Consider the following 7803-nt stretch of genomic DNA (forward strand, 5'->3'; position numbering starts at 1 on the left):
GTCCCACACAGTTAAAAGAAATAAATCTTTAAAAACCATTAAACACCAAATGTGACACCCTCGCCATGGCCAGTGGAGAGAACACAAGGTCACTGTGAACATAAAGCAGAGGCCTCGAGGATACTGATGTCTACTTGGGCAATAATGCAAAGATGTTGGATTTCTGGTTTTATCTTTACATATTCTACCTATTTGACGGTATTGAGCATTTCATAACAAATAACAACTATAAAGACTAAAAAGAAAGACATCCAGGGCTTGGTAACACACATTCCTACAATCCTAACCTGCAAGACAGAGGCGGGAGGACCAGTGTTCAGGGCCACCCTCAGCAGTGTGGCAAGTTTGAAGCTAGCAGGGCTATATTGAGACTTCATCTCGGAGAGAGAGAGATTCGGGGTCTAGGGTGTATCTTACTTAGTGGGAAAACACTTGCCTAGCATGCAAAAGGCATGAGGCCCTGCACCCCAAATAAATAATACATAATTTGTAGCAATAAATAATTTATAAATTATAGATTAAGTAACTAGATAATAGGTTGTAAATGCAAAAACTTAGGAATTAGTGAAAGAAAGAGTCTAAACTGTAGTCTGGAGATCCGGGCTGCATCCAGCTCAAGCTGTCCTGAAGTGGGGACACATGCCTGACTGGAAGTGAGGATAAGAGAAGAGAGGAAATGAGTGGAGGAGCCTCCTTCGGCTGCAGGCCAGCTGGGAGCCTTATGCTCCCTGAGGCTGGATGCAGCTCTGCCTCAGTTTGGGTGGTCCAGGATCTCAAACTCTGCTGACACCTCCATCAATGGCCTTCCATAAACCGCCAGTCTGGAGGGCAGAAATCCAGTAGGCTCTATTAGTGGCCTCAGCTTGGTTCACCCCTACCTCAGAATGCTGGGCTCTCCTCTTTTTGTGTGTATGGGAGGGATGGGTAACAGGACTTGGTAGCCCAGGCTGGCTTCAGACTCCTCCTGCAGTCATGGCTGGCTTTGAGCTGCTGTCTCTTGCCAGCGCTTGACACTCCTTTTTTCTCCACTAGCAAGATGGAGGGTGCTGGTGCTTGCGAAATGGCTTGTACTCTTCCTGTGAGGGCCTGGGTTGGGTTGCCAGCACCCACATCTGGCAGCACACAGCTCCCTGAAGAACCAGCTCCAGAGCAGTCGGGCACATACACTTAAAAGCTAATCTAAACCGGGCGGTGGTGGCGCACGCCTTTAATCCCAGCACTTGGGAGGCAGAGGCAGGCGGATCTCTGTGAGTTCGAGACCAGCCTGGTCTACAAGAGCTAGTTCCAGGACAGGCTCCAAAACCACAGAGAAACCCTGTCTCGAAAAACCAAAAAAAAAAAAAAAAAAAAAAAGCTAATCTAAATTTGAAAGGGGAGATGATGAAGGGTGCTATTGAGCGTGGTGCCCTACACTTGCAGCTTTAGCAGTTGAGAGATAGAGGCAGAAAGATCAGAGTTCAAGAGCATCCTTGGCTATGTGTCAGACTGGGAGCTGCCTGGGTTACACGAGACCCTGTGCTTTGTCTTCTTTTGTTTCTGAGACAGAGTCTCACTACATAGCCGGGGCTGGCCTGGAATTCACCATGTAGACCAGGCTAGCCTAATAGAGATCTGCCTGCCCCTGTTGATTAAGGGCTTGCACTCCCATATCCAACACGGTCTTATGTTGGGAGCTGTGAACCCACAGATCCTGAATTTCTTGTAAACAACTTGTTTTCCCCTGATCTGAGTGCCTACAGCTGCTCTGAGCACGAGACCCTCAGGAGTTCCTGATGGCAGGGGAATGGTTTCTGGTGTGTTGGCTGGGGCGAAGCTATCCCTATATAAGCTGCCCCTGGACACAATAAAGGGGCATTCTTGGGGCATTCCTGTTTCAAGGATGACTCATGTCTCTGTGTGTTTCAATCTCCAGTCCCTTGCCCGATTCACGAACTGTATGGTGACACAGACGGGCATTTGTTTGTTTGTTTTTGGTTTTTGGTTTTTTGTTTTGTTTTGGTTTGGTTTTTCGAGACAGGGTTTCTCTGTAGCTTTGGAGCCTGTCCTGGAACTAGCTCTTGTAGACCAGACTGGCCTTGAGATCTGCCTGCCTCTGCCTCCCGAGTGCTGGGATTAAAGGCGTGCGCCACCACCGCCCGGCTCACAGTCTCATTTTTTTTTTTTTTTTTTTGTTTTTCGAGACAGGGTTTCTCTGTGGTTTTGGAGCCTGTCCTGCAACTAGCTCTTGTAGACCAGGCTGGTCTCGAACTCACAGAGATCCGCCTGCCTCTGCCTCCCGAGTGCTGGGATTAAAGGCTCGCAGTCTCATTTTTAAGTCTAGGATAGATCCTTCAGTCTCTGCCCTCTGAAATAAATTTTCATATTTATGCAGCCATTAGGGAGCTATATAACTGTAGGATAAAAAGTCCAAGCTCACTGCCAGGTTTTTAAAAACCCATCAGTCCCTGAGCTTGAAAATGCACCAATCCCTGCACCCATCCAAGCTCAGGATTTAAAATTCTGCCAAAACCCCACACTGGAAATCTCGACTCTTTAAAGCCCCACCCCCTATATAAGTCTGTCCCCCACCCACTCAGTTCTCTACTGTTTCTCACCCAAGCAGAGGGAGCCAGCATCTTGTGTCTTTCCCAATAACTCTCTTGTGTGAGGTTTGTGTGCAGTGTAGTGTGACTCTGTGGTATTCCTTGGCTCTCAACTGCCAGGATACCTGCAACACTTCCACTGGGGAAACTTTTCCCCTCAGAGCCGTGACACTTACAATAACTGTGCTGGGAATCAAATAAAGTTGTGTATAAGGGGCTCTGTCTAGCAGGGAGACAGAAGTGATAAAACAAAGACCAAGGTATTGGGTTAGGTATCACACTGAGGAAAACACAAGGACCCTAGCCAGACATAAAAGGTCACAGTCAAGAGTCCCTGTGGAGCCGAGCCTGGTCCTCCGTGCCTGCAACCATAGCTACTCGGGAGCCCGCAGAAGGAGGGCAGCAATGGCAAGGCCTGCCTGAGCTTTCTGGAGCCTGATCTATCAGCTGGAGGCCAGCCTGGGCAGGTTAGCAAGACCCCTGTCTCACACTAGAAAGTAGAAAGGAAATTGGAGATGTAACTCACTTGCCTGGCACTTGCAAGGTCATAGGTTCAATTCCCAGTACTGCAAGAAAGGAAAAGGATAAGAGAAAAAAGATTCCCTGTGGAGAACAGTTAGACCTCACTGAGGAGACAGGCCTAAGGATGTGAAAAACAGGAAGAGAGAACGGCATTCCAGACAGGGCCCAATGCGCAAAAACATGGAGGCAGGAGCAGCTCAGCCATTGCTAACCTGGGAACATGAGTGAGCGGTGGCGAGGCTAAAGCTGGGGAGGGAGCCAGTGGACAGTTTGAGCTTCAATTTCCAGATTCTTCTCAGAGGCAGAGAAGGCCTGCTGCCGGGAATTAACCACCACCATACCATACTTCCAATGAGGAGGAGGAGGAGACCCACCGTCATGGAGGAGGCACACACAGAAGGTCTTGGAGAGACAGAGGCACAGACAAGAGTTACGTTTCCACAAGGCAAGGAATACCAAGACAACTGGCAGCCCCCAGAATTGAGAAGACAGCTTCCAGAAGGAAGCTGTCCCGTGGCCACACCGACCACTGACTTTCAGCCCCAGAACTTGTGGGAAATAAACTCCAAGGATCTCAAGCCATCTCATTTGTCATATAGCATCATCACAGCACTCTAACCCGTGACCTCCACACTCCAGGAATATGGACAGCATTTGCATATTACAGCAGGTGATGGGGACTTCTCAACACCAGGAGTCTCGGGCTTAATCTCCCAGTGACCATGGTTTCACCTCCCCACCCTCCCCAGGTGGAAGGGAGAGGACTGGGGTGCTCTGAGTGTTAGGTGACACTTGAGCTTCGGAATGCAGTCCGCAAGGACCCAGAACTTGCGGTCAGCTTCAGGCTGCCAGCCACCAGCTCCACCCTTGCAGTATCTCCTTATCAGACTGTTTTAACAGCGCTCTCACCTCCGCTCAGCTTTCCCCACGTTTTCTTCAATGTACTTTAACTTTGAGCTGATTCTGAGTCTTAATCCCAAGGTTAGTTGTTGCCCTTTTTTTTACTTGACTTGGTTTTAGAGATAGTCTCCTTGTGTGGCCCAAGCGGGCTTCGACTTGAGGCTGTCCACCTGCTTCAGTTACTTGAGAGGTGGGGTTGCAGGCATGCGCCACAACACTCCACCCCAAGAGCAGTGCTGAACCCGGTAAATTGCTGCTAGCAGCACCAAGGTTAGGTTAGAGAGCCCAGAAAGTGCTCTAACTGGTTCAGTGACATGAAACCCAAGGCAGCTGCAAGATTCTCTCCTTCCCAGTCCTCAGAACAAAACAACTCCTCCAGAGGATGGACTGTCCTGATTTCTCTCTGCCTCTTCTGCGCAGCTCAGGGAGGCAGACAGCTGTGCCTGGCCAGGAAGTCCACAGCATGCCAGGTCATCTTTCATTCAACCCTCTTCTCTCTCTCTCTCTCTCTCTCTCTCTCTCTCTCTCTCTCTCTCTCTCTCTCTCTCTCTCTTTTCTTTCCTGCCACGTGTGAGATACTAGGTCCCATTGTCCCTGTACAAATTAATCAGTTTTGTTTTGTTTTTTGGTTTTTCGAGACAGGGTTTCTCTGTGGCTTTGGAGCCTGTCCTGGAACTAGCTCTGTAGACCAGGCTGGTCTCGAACTCACAGAGATCCGCCTGCCTCTGCCTCCCGAGTGCTGGGATTAAAGGCGTGCGCCACCACCGCCCGGATGTTTTGTTTTGTTTTGTTTTGTTTTGTTTTTTGAGACAGGGTTTCACTGTAGTTTTGGAGCCTGTCCTGGAACTAGCTCTTGTAGACCAGGCTGACCTCGAACTCACAGCAATCCGCCTGCCTCTGCCTTCCAAGTGCTGGGATTAAAGGCGTGAGCCACAAGCGCCCGGCTTAAATTAATCAGTTTTTAATTAATTAAAAATCTCTTTCTTCAAGATAGGGTCTGTCACTTTATGGCCCAAAGCCTGTGTCCTGGAACTCACTATTAATCCCAAACCAACCTCAGATCTGGTGACCCTCCAGCCTCAGCCCCCCAAGTGCTCGGATTACAGGCAAGAGCCATGGCACTGATCAGATTTTCAGTTTGTTTTTAATAGTGATATGGAAAAATTCCAAACACTGGTCATGCATAACGGCACATGCCTGCAATCCCAGCACTCAGAAGGCAGAGGCAAGAGGATTGTCATACATTTGAGGCTAACCTGGTCTACATAGTGAGTTTCAGATTAGTTGAGGCTCTATAGTATGATCTTAACTCAAAAACATCCAAAGCAGCGGGCGGTGGCTCCGTCGGTGGAGTGCTTGTCCAGCAGGCTTGGTTGCCAGCACAAGTGAGGAAGCACACGCCTGGAATCCCAGCCCTCAACTGGGAGGGTTGGGAGTTCAAGACCAATATTAGCTCCATTAGACCCTCCCTCAGCTGAAAACAAACTGAACGTGATCCAGGGCTGAGAATTTCCTTCGAGGGCCTCAGGGACTTTTCAAGGGTGACAACCGTGTTCCCTGTTTTCACTGTGGTAGCCACTGTACAGCTGTATCCATTTCTCACACTCAACAAACTGGGCTGGAGACATGGCTCAGCAGTTAAGAGCAGACCTGGGCTCTACTTCTAGGGCTCACATGACAGTTTATGAGAATTGATTCTCTCCTTCCAGTACATTGGCTCCAGGATTGAACTCAAGTTGTTGGGCTTGGCCACAAGCACCTTTAACAAACAGATAAGCCATCTCGCCAACCCTCTGGGCTTTTCTCTGTTGTGTTTCCCGGTGAAGGCAGAGGCACCAGCTCAGCTGAACTGGATAGATGGAACACTTCCATGGTGAAGCGGGAGTCTGTGGGCACAGACGTTAAGGTGCAGAAATTGAAGCTAGATGCCTAGATGGCTTGTGTCCGGATGCCAGCAGCTGGAAGACTGAGGCACAAAGGTCTTGAGCTGGAGACCAGTCTAGACTTGGTGGCAAGGCCCTGCCTGCTTAAGAAGAGAAAGAGGTTGAGTGGGAGGGACGGAAATAAAAATTAATAGAAAATTAACTAGAATTTTCCAACCCCCAAAGAAGTTTGGAATTAATCAATTGTCATTTCTCCAAAGAGGGAAACCACACATCGAGTGAAGGCCTACTGTGCAGTAGGGCCCTTTCCAGAACGGTAGACCTAAGGAGGGCTAACCGTGCATTCTCTCTGCACACTTGTATGACGCCTGCTATGTGCCGCACACAGGTTGTGTGTCCGATGAAGCATGCAGCAAATGAAAGCGCTGCCCCACATCGGCAAACTGTTTGCATCACAGAACCCTTCCGTGAGAAATCCATAGGGTAGCCACTTTACGACGTTTCTTCCTTTGGTGGCTAAGTCTATGTGTTGGTGGGAATCACAGAAACAGCCAAAAGGGCTGGTTGGTGTCTCAGAGGGGACAGCATCAGATAAACCCTCTGTTGTACAGTCCCCAAGCAATAATTGAGTCTGGTTCTGTCCGCCTCCCAGTGCACCTGCGGACACAGGATCTTGTCTGATTCACTGACTAATTCCAAGAACAACACAGACCCAAGGAAGAGTGAGACTCTGTGGGGACTCTGGACAGGTAAAACACCTCAGGCCCCTTTGGGGACACCCTGTGGTGGCACTGCCCAAGCCGTCCTGCCGCTGGCAGGCAGGCAGCAGAACAAGGATACTTTTGGGTTCTGAACTTTGCCAGCCTTTTCCTTGTTTCTCTTGTGGTAGCCCAAACCACTGAGACATCTTTTTAAGAAGCCGATGGGTGTGGCCTTGGAAGGAGTCAGCGTAAACAGGGGCCCACAAAGGAACTCCCAGCCTGACTGTGGTTCCCCTGAGAAAGAGCTTAGGAACCCAGACCTGTGGGAATCTCTTTTCCACGACAGACAAGGAGAGAACTCTTCCCACAAAACTCTAGACTGGGCAAGCGTGTGCACTTGTGTAAGCATATGCGCATGCGCATGCAGAAAGTCATTCTCGTCGTCAGACCCAAGCTGGAGGGAGCATTTGGGCTGGCATAGCTATCTTTGTCTGTCTTTTGAGATGAAGTCTTACCAAATAGCCTTGACTGACCTAGACTGTGATATGTAGATCAGATTGGTCTTAACTTTTGGAAATCCTCCTGCCCAGTATTGGAATTATAGTCTCGTGCTTTTTCCCCCTTGTTTTGTTTTTTAATTATGTTCATTTACTTAATTTTCTTTTTTGTTTGTTTGTTTTGTTTTGTTTTGTTCTAAGACAGGGTCTCGCTACATAGCCCTGGCTGTCCTGGAACTCACTCTGTAGACCAGAGAGTGAACTCAAAGAAATTCACCTGCCTCTGCCTCCCAAGTGCTGTGATTAAAGGTCCGTGTCACCATGCCTAACTTTATTGTCTATTCATTTATTATATGTATGTATGTTTTACTTGCATATATGTCTGTGCACCGAAGATCTCTTGGAACTGGAGTTACAGACTATTGTGAGCTGCAGTGTGTGTGTGTGTGTGTGTGTGTGTGTGTCCATGCCATGGCACAGAGAAAGCAATGGAGATCAAAGAATAACCTTCATGCATCGCTTCTCTCTTTCTTCCGTGTAGATCCTGAGATCAAACTCAGATCATCAGGCTGGGCAATAAGAGGCTTGAACTCCTGCACCATCTTGCCAGTCCATTGTCTTTTAAATATTAATAAATTAATTTAGTACGTTTGTGTGAGTGTATGGGAACACAGGTCTCACAGATGCTCAAGAGAGAACATGAACGCAGAGGCCAGAA

The sequence above is a fragment of the Chionomys nivalis genome, chromosome 1, assembly GCF_950005125.1.
Source record: "Chionomys nivalis chromosome 1, mChiNiv1.1, whole genome shotgun sequence".
NCBI lineage: Eukaryota > Metazoa > Chordata > Mammalia > Rodentia > Cricetidae > Chionomys > Chionomys nivalis.